Source organism: Zingiber officinale, chromosome 5A, assembly GCF_018446385.1.
Source record: "Zingiber officinale cultivar Zhangliang chromosome 5A, Zo_v1.1, whole genome shotgun sequence".
NCBI classification, from domain to species: Eukaryota; Viridiplantae; Streptophyta; class Magnoliopsida; order Zingiberales; family Zingiberaceae; genus Zingiber; species Zingiber officinale.
The window spans coordinates 70,248,063-70,265,896 of NC_055994.1; the positions used below are offsets into that span (position 1 = coordinate 70,248,063).

Below are 17,834 nucleotides of genomic sequence, written 5' to 3' on the forward strand. Positions count from 1 at the left end.
GACATTATGGCATCTACGCGGCTCGGGCGGGCTACCATTATAGCGAGAGGGAGCTTTTGGTGATCGATAGTGCTAGAAATGATGACTACGATGTCATCTTTGGAATGGATTTTCTGACCGATACGGCGCTTTTATAGAGTCGAAATAGTAAGGTCATATTCAACTGAGCGAGAATGTACATTGAGTACGGGAAGCCAAAGAGGAAAGCGGAAGTTTCTCTCGGCATTGAAAGCAAGCTATTGGATTCAGGATGCGTGGGATTTTTAGCAAATGTAGTCAACACCGGCCGAGACAAGAACCAACAACTATCGAGGTTCGAGTCGTTTGTGACTACCCAGTCTTCCTCAAGAGCTACCAGCTTAGCACGGAGTGTGAGATTGAATTCGAGATAGAGCTCATTCCGGCACAAATCCAATTTCCAAGGCACCATATCGCATGGCTCCGCAGAACTCAAGGAACTTCAGAGCAATTACAGGAGCTTCTTGACAAGGGTTTCATCGCCTAGTCACTCACCATGGGGAGCACTGTGTTGTTTGTGAAGAAGAAGGATGGAAGCATGCGCCTATGCATGAACTAGTGCCTTGAACGGTCACAATTAAGCAGATACCCTCTTCCGGGATAGATGACTGTTTGACACTAAAGGAGCCACGGTGTTCTCTAAAATTGACCTCGGATCGGGATATCACCAGGTTAGAGTCAAGGAAGGTGATATACCTAAAACGACTTTCGGACCGGATACGGACACTATGAGTTCGTAGTCATGCCTTTGGCGTGACAAATGCTCCAGCTACTTTCATGGACCTCATGAACAGGTATTCAGAGAATACTTAGACAAGTTTGTCATCGTGTTCATCGATGACATTCTTATCTATTCAGCACTCGGAGGACCATGCGAGCATCCGAAAACAGCTTTTGCGGATCCTTGGTGAGAACAGCTTGTCGCAAATTCACGAAATGTGAATTCGCTGAACCAGTAGCCTTTCTCGGTCACATCATCTCCAAAGATGGTGTTATGGTAGATCCCGGAAGATAGAAGCGAAAATCGAAGAGACCAGAACGCCAAAGGAAATCGAGCTTTCGGGATTAGCGTAGCTACCTACAGGAAATTCGTGAGGACTTCTCCAGATAGCCTCCCACCGATGCTCTCACCAGGAAGAACAAGAAATTTCAGTGGACAGAGGACTGCGAGAACAGCTTCAGCGAACTAAAAAGGAGATTGACCAGTGCTCCTATTTTAGCTATACCAGAAAACACAATCAGCTTCGACATCTACAGTGACGCCTCTAAATTGGGATTAGGAGCAGTACTGATGCAGCAGGGCAAGGTGATCGCCTATGCCTCCAGACAACTCAAGGATTATGAGAGGAACTATCCTACTCACGACCTTGAGCTTGCAGCAGTGGTGTTCGCTCTCAAGATTTGGAGACATTATTTGTACGGAGCTCAGTGCAGAGTGTATACAGATCATCAAAGTCTGAAGTATTTCTTTACTCAGAAGGATCTGAATATGCGACAGCGCAGATGATTAGAGCTGGTCAAAGATTATGACATAGATATCCTCTACCATCTAGGGAAAGCTAATAAGGTAGCAGATGCACTCAGCAGGAAGTCCAGTGCTACCTTATTATCTTTAGCAGCTATGTCACCACCCCTAAGGAAGGAGATTACGGCCTTTAGTCTCGAGCTTATAGTCGGACAACTTTCCACTATGACCTTAGAGTCTACCTTGCTTGGTGATATTCAGTCAGCTCAGGATCAGGACCCTGAAATTCAGAAAATCAAGCAAGGGCTAGCAGAATCGGAAAGTGGAGAATTCAGAGTGTCCGACAGCGGGGTGTTGTATTTTGGCGACAGACTCTGTGTTCCAGATCGGGAGGAGCTACGGAGGCATTTTAGACGAGGCTCACAGGACTCCCTTTCGATGCATCCAGGCTCCACCAAAATGTATCAAGACCAAGAAACGCTTTTGGTGGCCCGGGATGAAGCTAGACATCGCCAGATATGTGATCAGCTGTCTCACTGGTCAGAGGGTCAAGGCGTAACATCAGCGACCAGGAGGAGTTCTATACAGATTCCAGAATGGAAGTGGGAGGATATCTCCATGGATTTCATAGTGGGACTACCCGAACCACGAATGGTTTTGATGCCATCGGGTAATAGTCGACGGGTTGACTAAATCAGCCCACTTTTTAGCTATCAAGATATCCTACTCTATGGAGAAGCTAGCTCGGTTGTATCTCGGAGATTGTCGATTGCATGGAGTCCCACGAACCATTATATCGATAGAGACAAGTGGGTTTACATCACATACGGAAGTGTATGCGATCACATGGGCACCCGCTAAAATTCATGACCTTCCATCCTCGAGACGGATGGTCGGGCGAGTGAATCAGTACTCGAAGATATGCTCAGAGCTTGGCCTAGATTTCAGGAAGTTGGTGCAAATATCCGAGTCTAGCGATTTGCATACAACAACAGCTATCGTGCCACTATCGGCATGGCTCCTTATGAGGCACTCTATGGGCGGAGGTGCAGATCACCAATCTGCTGGTATGAGAGTGGTGAGCATGAAGGAACAGAGCTTGAGCGGATCTAGTGGCGGATACACACAGCCCATACACTGATTCGCGGAGGATAGAGCGGCACAGCCGAGTCGGAAGAGCTATGCCGATACAGCAGACCCTAGAGTTTTCAAGGGACATACGGTTTTCCTCGAGTAGCTCCCATGAAGGAGTCATGCGTTTGGAAGAAGGGCAAGCTAGCTCCCGGATATGTGGGACCATACCTTATCACGAAGAGAGTGGGCAAGGTAGCATATGAGCTAGAGCTACCTCGGGAGATGTCAGATCCCAACGTATTTCATGTTTCCATCTGAAGAAGCATATTCAGACGCCACCGGTGATTGAGCCCCGGTTGGTACAGTCCGTGATGATCTCAAGCTATGACAATGGCCTATTCGGATAATAGACCGGCGGTAAAAGTACGGAACAAGGAAGTACCATTAGTTAAAGTCATGGCAAAATCCTGCAGAGGCGACTTGGGAGCGAGGCCAGCATGAGAAGTATACCAGCTGTTTTAAGTTCGGGGACGAACTTTTTATAAGGTATGGGGGATTGTAAAGCCCGAAAAAATTCCCAAATTTATTTTAGAAATATTCTAGGATTTTTCTGGAATTTTTAGATATTTTTCCGGAATTTTCCGAGTAGCGGAAGTAGCAAAAAGAAATATAAGCGTAAAACGGCCTAGGCGGGGATTGAACCCGAGACCTATGATTTAGAGGGACAATGTCATAACCAGTTGACCCAGCAGGGCTGTGCTGAAAGAGGAGGGGAACGATTATATTTAAGTTGGGTTTAGCCGAATTAACCACTTAATATAAATAGAAGGTTTAAGTGGGTTTGGTTTATTTTTGCTTGGTTCGACAACCTTCTCCCTCTCCAAACCCTCAACGCCGACGCCACCCTCTCCTCTCCCTCACGCACGGCACACCAAGCCCCAAGGTCCCTAGGGCCATCTTCCGGCGACGACTCCTACACGAAAGAGGCTCTCCTCCGCGAGAGGAACGCGAAGACGTGAGCGGATCGTCGAGAGGACCACCTCCACCGGAGTTCTAGCGAATAGAATCGTAAGAAATTACGATTAGAAGGTAAGAAACCCCTCACCTGCAGTATAATTGCTCTCGCTTGTTAGTTTTGGCGTTAGTTCAGTAATTTTATAGTTTTCAGTTTTAGGGCATGCTTTTAGTGCACGCCAAGCATTCGGTAGAATGCCCAGTTCAGAAGGATGTACCAATAGGCGTCCTAACAGCATATAAAATGTAATAGAAACATTTTATTCAGTTTATTATTAGTTATTACAGCTATATGGATCAGATATCCATTGGGTGGGCTCCCACAGTAGCCTCTAGGTTCAGATAACCTAGCTCTAGGTTCAGATAACCTAGAACAGCAAAGTAAAATTAAACAGTATTCAGTATTTTACTTTTATTCAGTTGGCATCGTGCTTGGATCAGATATCCATGGGCTGGACTCCCACAGTCGTCCCTAGGTTCAGATAACCTAGTAACCCTGCTGGATTCGGAACTTGCAATCCCGGGTCTCGTAGGGATGCGCGCACAGTAAGCACAGTTGCCAGGGCCCCAGCAGCATGTTTAGTATTTTCATCTATTATATGTATAGTTTTCAAATTTGAAACCAGTGATGAAAACACTAATTTAGCTTTCAGTTCAGTTCAGGTTCAATTTACATGATTTGAGTTCATGTACAGATTTAGACATATGCATGACTAGTTCAGTTTCATGCTCAGTTTATATGTTATGCCATGTTTCAGTTCCAGTTTATGCTTTGTTTGATATGCCATGCCATGCTTGCATGTTCAGTATGTTTTTTTCAAACAACATGATTTAAAATCATAATTGCATCGTATGCATGATTTAGTGAGGTAGATGGTTTCTTACTAAGTTTTAAGCTTACAGGTACTACTTTTCTTATACTGCAGATACAGGTAAAAGAAAAGTGGACTAGCGGAGGCTGGAGGGCGATGCTACAATGATGTGTGTGTGCAAGGGGTCTGGAATAAAGATCCTTGGGATCTACACGCTTTTAATTCAGTTTTAGTACTTAACACGTCTGGTTTTATGAATTAGTCTTGTTACAGTTTAGTGAACTATATCTTGTTTAGTCATCATGTTTAGAATATGAGTATTCACATTCTTGAGTGTTTTCATGTATCTATGGTCTCATGAGTTGTGGCACGTTCGGTCGAAGTTCTGAAATCGAAACTCGATTTCATATCAGAGTTGGATCGGTGCCGACCGATCCGTTCTGATCGAGATCTGGATCGGTCGGCCGATCGATCCGAGCATACAAGATGTTATAGATGCTATCGATCGGTCGTCCGTCGATCCGACCGAACGAGAGTTCGGCGAATCTGCGATCAGCGATCGGTCGCCGCCGATCGGTGGCGGTGGATCGATGCAGGCCGATCGAGCAACGAAACATAGAAGCGCGGATCGGTCTACCGACCGATCGTGGTGCTTCGGATCGATCGATGACCGATCGATTCGCTGTAACGCAGCGCGCGAAGCACGAGGCTCACCGATCGGTCTCCGACCGATCCGAGAGGTGCATCCGTGCGATATCACCGGACGATCGTGAATCGCTAGAAGGCTCAATCGACTTACGGATCGGTTGAAATGTCTGACTGCAGCTAGCAGGACATCCAAGAGGCATAGATTGTCTCTCCTAGCATGTGTACAACACTCAGGTACTCCTAGAATGTCAGGTTAAGACTTTACAGTAATTAGTTTAGCAAATTTCAAATTTGCTCAGTTTTCCGCACAGTATTTTCAGTAGTTAATGTAGCGATCCGGCTCACAGCCTGGTACCCAGGAGTCGGGTCGTTACATAAACTGAAAAGAAGTAAACTGAAGATAGCGCTTTGTCGGAGTAGCCTCAAGGCGTCGCAGGAGCACAGTAGAGCAGAGAGTTCTGAGTTGTTTTTAAGCTCCACCCCTGCCCCTTCTTTTATATGAAGCTCGGGGAGCCCCGGATCCCTTCCGGGCGCCCTGGTGGGACGTGGCAGGTCCAACCAGTGAGCTCCACACGGCGATGACGCGTTTGGATGAAAGTTGCCTCCCAGGCACCCGGGCGCCCGGACCTCCGGACCTCCGGGCGCCCGGACCTCCGGACCTCCGGGCGCCCGGACCTCCGGACCTCCGAGCGCCCGGACCTCCTTTCTCCAGAACACTTCTTCTCCTACAAGACAAGGTTAGTTCAGTTTATAGTTTGACAAAAATAGTATAACTTAGATTCCGTCTTTCCAAGACCGGAATCTAGTCACGATCTCGACTTAGATATATGAAATGGATCTAAGCTGAATCAACGCCTAATGTTCCCTTCCCGGGAACGCGTCCTCACAATCACTCCCTTCCAGTGACTTACCTTTACTCACCTGCCAGACGTCCGGAGAGCCCTTCGACCCATCTGGACTTCTCGCCAGCTATTCGATCAGCCCGTCGACCTAGCTGGACTTCTCGCCAAGCGTCCAATCAACCCGCCGACCCGTTTGGACTTCGTGCCAGACATCTGGTCAGCCCGTCGACCTATCTGGACTTATCCTGCACACTCGGTCAGAGTGTTAGATCACGACAAAGCTAATTTAACTTGATTTATCATTCATCAAAACTTGAGTTAGACCGTTAGTTCTAACTGCACCAACATCAACGTCCTACAAATCACATGATATACAGATTTAGCTAATTACATATGAATTAAATAGCTAAATCAAATCCCCAAACCTATTTTGGATAATCCCTATTGAAATATGATCATTAATTAACCCTAATTAATGATTAACCTCAATTAATTCTCTTTTTCCTTCACATCCATCATTAATCCTTTTCTAGTTCATTCTCCTCATTAGATTAGATTTATACATGAATCATCTCTAATCTAAAACTCAACCCCCTCATGAATCAACTACACTTAATTCATTTAAGTATTGACTAACTCCATTTCATAATTCATCACAACAATAATCGATTAACATCACCATCAATTGCGAACCCACATATTAATCCAAACCACATCAGATTAACGAATTCCAAATCTAATACTTATCCAAATCAATCCATTGTATCAACTACTAAGCATCATAAATCCAACATAATCTGATACAAATCCATCTACGTCAATCCAGCATAACTACATTTGATTTAATATCCTTAATCATTGCACAATCAAACAAGTTAAGCTAAACAAAGATCAATGCCAACCACTCACCCAAATTCAGAGACTCCTCTGTTGTCTCAAAGCCAATGAAGTTGTTGTCGGAAATGATGGTTGGAGGTAGGTGGAGTTGTTGACCTTCAAATCTAATACACTAAAATCTACAATAAGTATAGATCCTATACCCAAATCAACTATTAGAGGTAATTGGTTACCTTGAGTGTGACTGTTGGTAGCATGATTCCCCTTGGTGGTCAGCTAAGAAGGTTCAAAAGTATGGGAGGTGTGGTGGATGTTAATGACATCTACGCCAGCAGTAACTAAGTGTCGAAGACGATAACCACAGTAGCTATAGCTGAGTTTCGGGGATGACGGTTGTAGTCGAAGGGAAAAACAACACAGTGGAGGTAAGGAATCCAGGGACTTGTTAGAGTGTATACTAAAAGCCTAGCTTTTGTAAACATTTATTATGAAATAAATAATCACATTGGTCAAAAATGTCTACATTTATATGCTAAGTGTAGTTGTTTAATTAATTTATATTGTAGATAACATGGTGTGTGGTGTCATACACAGAAAATCATGTTATCGGTTCCTTATAAATTATAAACAGTAGCTCACGACTAAGATGGATAGGAATAAACCATTGGAATAGTCGTAGTGTAATTTGATATTAGTTTATCTTAAATATAAAATTACACTAGTACACTTTGAGTGTATTGAGTAAGACCATTTAAGGTAAGTTCTTTTTATACTGACTTAATAAAAGAACAAAACCTTAGTTATTATGGAAGTGTGTGCTCTTAATCCTAATATAATAACAAACACATATATTTAGTATTTATTTCTTTGACTTATCAAAGGGTGAGATTTAGCTCGATAAATCAATATGCCCGATAAATTGGGAAATGATATTACTTATAGTGTGTAACAACCACCCTTCTTACTACTATTACACTTTAAGGATGCCCGTTACTTAACTACTAACTCTACTAATCCGGTATGATTGAAACCACAAGGAATCCCTATCGAAAAATTTCGACAGAGTCTCCCCTGTACCGGTGACCTTAAACTGATATACAAACACAATATACCTTAGCCACAGGCGGCTGGAAAATCTGTCAAGCAACTCATGCAGTAAATAATCCAAAACAAAAGAAAACTATACCAAAAATCATCACACAAGATTACATAGAGAACTAAACTATACCAGCTAATCTATACAATCATGCTAGCATAGAGCACTAAACTTGCTGAATTTTAAACACTTTCTGAATCTTATTTCACTTGCTTAAAAACTTATTCTTTAATTCTTTTATACTTATGTGAAACTTATTTTACATGTTCAAAAGCTTATACTTATAATAATTCAAAATAGTAATCAACTTCTCTTGGGCCTGGCAACTGTACTTACTTTTACTATTGTAACGACCCGACCCAGTTGGCGACCCATTTGGCGAGCCTCGGGTCGTCGACCGTCGACCGTCGGTCATGCCGTTACTACTAGGTTATCTAAACCTAGGGACGACTATGGGAGCCCAGCCCAAGGACAACTGAGAGTCCAATACAGTGCCACTGATAAAAGTAAAATACTTGTTATCTTTTAATACTTCTATTATATAATTCCTCGGCATTTTAATAAGCACCTTGTGTGCCAAAAATCACTAAAGTCCTGACTTTGGGATTTACTTAAGGCCTTGGCCTCTTACTTTCTTTACTTTATCTTTCTTATACTTTTCTTAAACTCAAAATACTGTTAGGGTATTTTTCCGTATGCATCTATAAGTGAGATCAACTAGGTAACACACAATCATGCATATTTAAGAGAAATCTAAAGCCTTGTTCTACAATGCTTTTCGTCTGTATTTTAAAAATAAGGACTACAGCTTTAGTTGTTCCATAATTCCAAACCTCCTAAGCAGTTAGGTGAAGCAACTACGTTAAACCTCAATAGTGCAGTAACATTCAAATATCGTAAAATCGATGAATCACGACTACACAAATTCAGCTAACATGAGGTAAACTTCAACTCTACTCATTCTGCAAATCTTGCTCATTTAGTCATGATAAAGAGTTATCTGAACTAACCATTACCCTATCTAGAAGAAAGATTTTGTCCTTAAACAAGTGTTGTACCAACATCTAAGGTCATCTAGAAAGAGTAGAAATCATGCTCAGAATTGATCTAATATTTACAAAATCTGTCCATAACAAAAGAGTTCGATGCCAATACAAGGAGCAACAATCCCCTTACTTCTACGTCATAGAGTACTAGATCTATCCACAATTCTAGAAACGTTGAACTACAACCTCATATCAACTTTGGAAATCCACTAACCTGTCCATAAGGAAAGGAAATTCTGAACCCATCAAAATATGCAGGAGCCTCAGATGAATTCACACTTCATCCTATAGATCTACCACCAATACTATAACCAACTCCAAGAACTCAAATCACCAATGAATCGATTCTGAAATCTACAAGGCCATATCTGAACTGAACTAATCCTCCTCTTCTTTCCTCAGGGTTCACGGCAGCAAGGAATGTACAGGTTAATCCGAATCAAAGAAGGAAACTAAAACCTAAATTCAAATCTGTCCTTCATGCTTCAAATTCAAGAATGCAAATATACGGCAGCAAAGGGATTAGTAACCAAGCTAAAGCAGCAGAGGAAATCAACCAAGCTAAGACAGAATAGGGAATTTAACCAGCAAAGGCAGCAAAGGAATTAACCAAGCTAAGGCAACTGCTCTAGATACCAGCGGAGTACCCTAACCAAAACAAAGTGTTTCCTTCTCCCTTTCCTTCATGAAGGCCACGGCAGAAAGCATCCAAAACCCCCAAATTCTATCATCTTCATGGTGTGACTCAGAAACAAGCAATAACAAAAAGGAAACAAGGTCCAAAGCAAATAAGCACAAGCTAAACAACAAAACCCTATTCTCTTTCTTTGAAGCACACGGCAACAAATTCAAACAACGATCTCCACAGCAAAACTCGAAAACAAAAAAGGAAACACCAAAACGAAATTGAAACTACTCTTACCATAGGTGAGTAGCTACTTACCATGCGACTTCTTGGACTTACAGCCTTAGAAAAAAGGCTTACAATGCTTCTAGGGTTTGCGGAGGATCTCGCGAACTCGCCCTCTTCCTCGTGCCTACGGATTCTCCTCGACGAGAGGAGCTCGGATTTGTGAAGAACCCACGAAGAGATCCCCTTTGGCCGGCCGCAGGAGACAAGCCCGAACTCGGCTTCGTTTTCGCCCGAGAGAATCGCCGTCGCACGTCGAAGAGAGGAGAGGAGGGAAATTAGGGCTCGGGGAAAAACACTTAAGCCTTTTCTTATAACTAAGATTTTTATTAATTACTATACCTTAAATATTATTCACTCTTTCCTTAATTAACACTGGCCGCCAGCATAGCTGGTCAGGCAGGTTTTGCTCGGGTCAAAGGCCTCGGCTTCGATCCCTCAGCCGCGCACTTTTTATTCCAATTTATTTCCGTTTTCGTAACTACTGCTTAAATATATTTCACTTCCTAATTTACCAGCAATGACCGACAGTACACTTGGTCAGCCAGGTTTTGACCGAGTCAAAGGTCGCTGGTTCAAACCTTGGCTTGGATATTTTTTGTCAAAACTTCTTTCGTTTAGTAAAAATATCAAACGACCTCCAAAAATTGTATAAAAAACTCTAAAAATTTCTAAAAATCTCTAGAATTTTTCTGTAGCATTTTTAAATATTTTTAAATTACTTTTGGGATTCGAAAGGGAGAAATTTGGGTTGTTACATAGTGTGTGTTGTTGATTATAGAAGGAAACTGTGTTATAGTAATCTAGGTTGATAATATCCCCAAGAGGAGCTCATAAGGATTGCCATGTTAAACCCTGCAGGTGGACTTAGTCTGACATGACAATAAGGTTGAGTGGTACTACTCTTGGACTAAGATATTAATTAAATGAGTTCTCAGTAACTCAATTAATTAGTGGACATCCGACAACTTAAACATAGGGAGATTAACACACTCATAATAAGAAGGAGCCCAAAATATAATTTAGGATTGGTGCAGTAGTTCAATAATAATTCTTTAGTAGTATGAATTATTATTGATGAAATTAAGTTGGGTGTTCAGGGCGAACACGGGATGCTTAATTTCATCGGGAGACCAAAACTAATTCCTCCTCTCGGTCCCTATCGTAGCCTCTTAATTATAAAGTGTTATACCCACTCATACCCACCTTCTTACCCATCCTAGGTAGTCGACCAAGCCATGCTTGGAGCCCAAGCAAGGGCTGGCCACATAAAGGCTTGGATGGGATGAAGTGTGGCCGGCCCTAGCTTGAACTCAAGCTAGGTGGGCCGACCACAAGAAATTTAAAAGGATTTTATTTTTAAAATCTTTTCTTATGTGGATACCATGGTTTTAAAAGAAAGTTTAAAATTTAAATATTTCCTTTTATAGTTTCTACAAAAGGATTAAGTGAAAGATTTGATATCTTTCCTTATTTGTAGTTAAAAGGAAGATTTTAATTTTTTAATAAAACTTTCCTTTTTTGTAACCATGTTCATGATTTAAAAGAGAGTTTTTAAAATTAAATCTTTCCTATTATAGTTTCTACAAAAGATTAAGAAAAGATTTGATGTCTTTCCTTATTTGTAGATTGAGAGGAAAATTTTAATTTAAGAGAAAACTTTCCTTTTTGAAAATCATTGTAAGATATCGCAAAATAAATAATAAATATTACTGGATGAAAAATCTTATTGGATTTTTCCAGAATTTTTAGAAATTTTCTGGGAATTTTTCGGAGCTCGTACAGAGAGTTTTGAGGGGATCGATTGGCGGGCGCGGATAAAGCCTGTTTGGGATACCCATTTAAGTGAGAAAATGTTTTCAATTATAAATTCATTTTCTTTTAATTTTTTTCCCAAATCGTCGTTTTCCCCTTCCTTCTTCCCTCTCTCGATCTCCTCCAACTAAAATCGCGCCCGAAACCCCCTTCCCTCTCCGGCGATCCTCCTCGCCAGATCGCCGGTCACCGCGAGCTCACTGTCGGTAGGGGTCCTTCCCTCCGCTTACTCTACAGACGCCCCTTCTCCCTTCCTCTCTCTCGTGTTCCTGCCCTAGATCGCCGACAGAGAGGTTTCGTCCACTGCGACCGCGTTCTTGCCGAGTCGCCGGAGAAAGGCCGCTGGAGATCGAAGGGTACTGACCATCTCTGGCTGAGCAGGCATCTTGGTTATTTCTTGCGGGAGATCGATGGTGATCCGACGGAGCTAGGGCACAGAAGGGGGGTTTGACCCACGTCCCCAGCCGATCGATTCCTTCTGATACTCCTCCATAGTCTATTCGTAGTGGAAGGTCTGGACCGTCACCAACTGGAGCAGATCTTGAGCTCCTCCATTTCTTGCGATTGATTGGTTCTCGGCTGAGGGATTAGGGATTGATTGAGGTGAGAAATGTCTCTGTTCATTAGAGTTTTAACAAATCAATTTCTCTATAGCTACGTTTGGAATTAATCTTGGAAGAAATTCGTGTAGGGTTCTTTGGTAGCGGTTAGCAGAGGTTCTTGTGGGCTGTGAGATTCAGAATTGGCTGCCAAAACCTCACGGTAAGTGATTTCCAGAGGGTTATCTCTGTTATTCGCATTAGTATGTACTAAATTAGGTTTTATAATAGGTTGTAGGGTTGTTCTTACCTGGTATGTGTTGGTTTATGGAAAGAAGTGGCGTAGGGAGGTGGGTAGCTGTCAGCAGGATTCTTGTGAAGGTTGTTGAGCTCCTGGATTTGTTGCCTCCTTGAAGGTAAGTGTTTACCACTAGTTTTCTTAGTAGGGGTGCTACTCTATTAGGTTCTCTAATGGATTGTAGAATTTATTTTTGATGTTAGTAGATGACATGTAGATTGAATGATGGTTACTTGGTGTATGTTTTATGTAAATGGATACATGATCGTTATTGGTTTGTGTTGGATTGATTGAGGTTTGTATTGGATTGGAATTTGTGTTTGTGGTTATGGTGATTTGGTTTGTGATGGATTGATTGGGGTTTGTATTGGATTGGAATTTGTGTTTGTGGTTATGGTGATTGGTTGATGTAGATTGTTATGTGATCATTCTTAGGATCATTGGATTGATTAGTGGGATGATTGTGGATTGTGTTTGGATTTAGAAAGAGTTGGATTGAGGATGATCTTATCATCTACTTTGGTTTGGATATTTAGGTGGAATTAAACAGGGTTACCTAATCGACGTAGGATTAGGTTATGGGTTTAGCTAGTTGTTGATTATGTGATTGGCTAAATAATATATGTATATATTATGTGATCACAGGACTTTGATCTGGACGAGCAGCATGACGTGGGGTGGTTCTGTTGGATACGAGACTTTGAAAGGCGGGTATTTCTTCCTCTGCCTCTATGTAGATTTTCTTTGAGCTTGTGCGTGGTTGTTATTTGACGGATTAGGTTACTTTACCTTATACCGTGTTCGTTTGCTGTTTTTCCTACTTGATACCTTTGCTTGAGCTTAGAGATGTTCTATTTGATTCATATATAGTCTCTACTTTTGATTTCTACTCTGCTGTGATTACGCGTGTAGAGTATGTATTGTAGGGATTATCGAGTGGTTGGATTTATCATGCTGATTTATGCATATAATATGGATTATATGTAGCTTGGTATGTGTTATAGGAGTCATCATGTTGACCCTACATTTGCATGTTGTATGTACACACGTGTTGGGTTATGTACTTTTGGAGGAGTTGTGTTGATTGTATGTTTATGGTTTATACACGTGTCTGATGTGTTTATTATTGGAGGATACATGTTGATTGTACTTATGTTCTGTGTATATGTGTCCAGTGGAATTATTAGAGATTTTTGGTTGATTATACGTGTGTAGTTGTGTACATGTGTTTGGTGGGATGTGTGGATTTATCATGACGATTATATTCATGTCGTGGAGTGCTTATGTGGAGTTAGAGTTTGCATGGATGATGACGGTGTCTGTATCATGATTATATATATATCATGTTCATCATTCATTGCATACTGACGACTATCGTCTCCTTTGTAGTTGAGAGGGTTGTCAGTTTTTATAGCTGTCCACTCTACCACTGATGGAGAGTGGTAGCTGGGAGTGGAGCTATGTCCTGTCGTGCTTACACAGCTGCTCAGTGTTGTCACTCTGTCAGCCTCGACCACTCTGGAGTAGTGGGTCTTGAGGGTACAGTAGTCGGAGAGCTTGAGTTGTGAGTGGTCAGGGACCCTTAGCTATGTAGTTAGATAACTACATAGTATACTGTCGCCTCAGTCGCTTTATAGCGGTTACGTGCATGAGGTTTGTACGGTTTGTCACGGACCCAAGCCTCTCGGCTATACTGGGGTCGTGGTGTCTGGAGAGGTGTCGGGGGTGACCATGGAGCATGCATACGCAGTTATTATTCTTGCATTTGATGCGCGGTGCATCTGCATTTGCATACATGCCTAGTAGATACTAGTTGCATGTGATTGTGATTTGTTGCATTTGATTGAGATATGGTTGCTGCATTTGGTTGCCATGCTGCATACATGTCATTTATTTTACATGTATATGCAGTCGTATCTATATTGCACAGGTGTCACGGGTATATCTGTTGCAGATCCGGTGAGTTTACTGATCATTGTACCATATGTCGATTTCAGATTGGGTATGTATCTGTCATTATGTTAGTTGTGGTTTGTACAGTTTATTTCAGGTTATTATGTCAGGTATGTTCAGATGCATTGATTATGATAGTATGATAATGTTCTTATTCCCTACTGAGACTGTATACTTGTGATCTCCATGTTGTTTATGGACCATGCACTATCTTGTCTATTACCCGCTGAGTTACCTATACTCACCACCGCATGTATACATTTATGTTTTCAGGTAGCCTGTAGATGGTTGGTGTCGCTCGGAGTATCCTGTCTGCCGGGTCCTACGTCACATCCGACGACCGTGTTTGTTTTCTTTTGTATATTCTTTTCTTATTTTTGGCATTGTATTTGTGTATAGCCATGTGGCTATCTTATTCTTTTGGTGTGGTATTTGTGTTTAAGCCGTGCCGGCATGCATTGTATCTATTTGTCTTGTGTGGGCTTTCTTTCATTTTTCCGCTGTGTTTAGTACAACCGTGTCGGCTGTTTTATATATAACTGCGTGGTTGTGATTGTTTCATTCCAGCCGAGTGGGTTGTTATTATAACTGCGTGGTTGTGTATATAAATATTCCAGCCGCATGTGGCTGATGTATATTTTGTTTGTAGTGATGCTTCATATTGTCACCAGTACAGGGGAGATGCTGTCGGATTTTTGTCTTGCAGGGACTCCTTTGGGGGCGTGACAATTTTTGGTATCAGAGCAGGTATACGGTACTTGCTATGCGTTTTGGATTTTCGAGATTTATCTAATACCAATTTATTGGTATCAGAGCAGGTTCGATGCCTGTTATTCGTGTTTTTGGATTTCGTGTTTCGATTTTCTTGATGTGACTTTCGGGCTTTGGGACCAGGCAGCAGCAGGACTTCTCCAGGCTATAGGAGGTATGTATGCATACGGTTATCATATATTTCGATTGGTATATGTAGTATTGTCCATGATAGTTTCTTATGACATGTGTTAGTATTCTTATGTTAGTACCTGCCTATTTGTTTGTACCATGCATTTCATGTGTTGGGTTAATCACTGATCACGGTTGACCTACTGGAGATCAAGGATTACAGTCTCAAGGGATTCGTCATATCATACTACCAGCAGTTTTAGGGTCTGTTACTACTAGTTGGTTGAGAGTTAGAGGCACATACTAGTCCCTGTTATTATTAGCTGGGTAGTGGACGATATCTGTATACATATGTTGACTCAGTTTGTATTACTCCGGTTGGTTAGATCAGGTTAGGATTGATTTACCTGATCGACTTGTGCTGTGGTGGTTTGATTTATCTTAGTTGGTTTTGTACGCCTGTTGTTTTGATTAGTAGAGTATTGATTTACTCCTATTGGTTAGGTTAGTAGATTACCCTCGTTGACTTGGGTAGTGGTGGATCGATTTTACCTTAGTTGCTTTTGACGAGGATTGATTTATCCTTATTAGATCAGTTAGTTGACGATCGATTATTTAGCAGTTCGATCATTAGGGTATCGTCGTACTGTATTTTTAGAGATTTTGATCTTTGGGGTTACTTGTGTTGGGTTAGATATTTGGGAGACTCACTTGAGTACGTGACTTGTACCGTCATGGGGAGGACGGAGTTAGCCGTATACCATTGTCGGCTTGGTCAGCCTGTAGAGGGTTGTCGTATCCTATTCCATGGGGACTTTGACCATGGACTGTTTGTACCTGATAGGATGACTTAGAAGGTACATTTGGATAGGATACCTCCACTGATGTGGAAAAGTGTAAAGCTACCTGCTTAACACTTATGAGATGGATCCATTACTAGGGTGTATGAGTTGGAGAGGACATTTGGATATATGATTTGTACTGACATGAGAGAGTTGAAGTTAGCTACTTAACCTTTACGTGACCCGGTACCACGTGAAGGAAGAAGCAGGGAATGCTTTTTGGAGATCAGGTCATCACTTAGTGATTTCCTTGAGGTGTTTGGAGAGAGAGTAGTTCTCTACTTCTTTCGTCAGCACGATGGATTTTAAGGGATGACTAGTAGACTCGTCTAACGTTGTTCCATGGGAGATCCCGACTCATAGAGCTGTCGGATGTAGTTAGATATCCTTGATGTACCTAGTGATTTACGACCTGTGATGATATGGAGGTAGGGGTATTAGTTGAGTAATACCTAGGAGTTCTGATCATAACTAGGTATAATTTCATATGATGATCTTTGAAGGGTAGAACGTCGATTGACAGATATTTTGATCAGCTGTTTGGTTATAGTGTTCCTCTATTTTTGTGTTCATTGCTTGATACTGGAGGTTATTGAACCTCAGATGGAGCAATCACAGTATGATGGGGTACAAGACAATGGTTAGACGACTCAACTAACATTGTCTCTATTAGGTGGTTCAAGACTTTGACCACGTGATCATTTTACCAGATCTGGTAGTCTATATCTCATATTAGAGGGTTTGACCTTTTATCGATATTTATCGAGTGACATATATGGGATGATTATGAGAGTTGTGGAGATACTTTCTAGATGGGTAGACTCTTAGTCAGAAGGTTGTGTGACCCTTTGACTTTGGATTGACCTTCTTTTACTATGGATATATGAGTATCTAAGAGGATGAGATGATGGGATTTGGCAGACCTTTTGGATACATTTAGTATGTTGGTAGTGGGTGTTGAAGGTTGGATGCTTTCCTTTTACTCTATCTTTGTTTAGGAGACTATCTGGTATGATTAATTGATGTTGAGGATGATTTTTGATTGGTGGATATTGAGAGATCAGGTGTGGTGATATGTTGTCTTTTGATGATTTGTTAGTAGATATTTGACTTGATAATCTATTAGTTATGTTGGATGCTGATAGAGACATGAGGAGTAGCACTTGTGTGATATTTATGGATTTATATTTGGTGATCAGATCACAGATTTGTTGGGGATCTTACGGTTGAGTGTGCTTATTGTATGGATAATATGAGTCTTTGGTGTTACCATTTGGGCATACCGTGCCCTAGATGTTTTTATGGACTTGATGTACTTGGTATTCTTAGGGTGTTTGGTCATTTTTCATTGTCTTCATTGATGATGTTATGATCTATTCCTGATCTGAGGTGGTTTACGTACACTATCTTAGCATAGATCTAGAGATGTTTCGACGGGGACATCTATATGCGAAGTTCAGTAGTGCGTATTGTGATTATCTTCTGTGAGATTACTGAGACACGTGATGACCAGTAGGAGTATACCGTAGATCTGCAGGAGATAGAGATTGTTACCAGTGGGGAGTAGTCGTAGTCTATACAGGTGACTCGTAGCTTCCCTGGTCTAGCTGGATATTACCGGAGATTGGATGAGGTTTTATCTAGCATTGATATGCCGTTGATTGGGTTGTCTAGGAAGGGAATAGAACTTTCCTGGACGGATGCTTACGAGATTAGTTTTGGGAGTTGGACGAAAAGTTGTTA

At 41.6% G+C, this 17,834-nt stretch overlaps 1 long non-coding RNA gene across 1 annotated transcript; it reads left to right on the plus strand.

The window, feature by feature from the left end:
• Positions 1 to 11,688: 11,688 nt before the first annotated feature.
• Positions 11,689 to 12,462, plus strand: LOC121982883. The gene is made up of 3 exons (XR_006112310.1): positions 11,689 to 12,180; positions 12,269 to 12,339; positions 12,408 to 12,462. It is a non-coding gene; the product is annotated as an uncharacterized LOC121982883 (long non-coding RNA).
• The last annotated feature ends 5,372 nt before the right edge of the window (positions 12,463 to 17,834 follow it).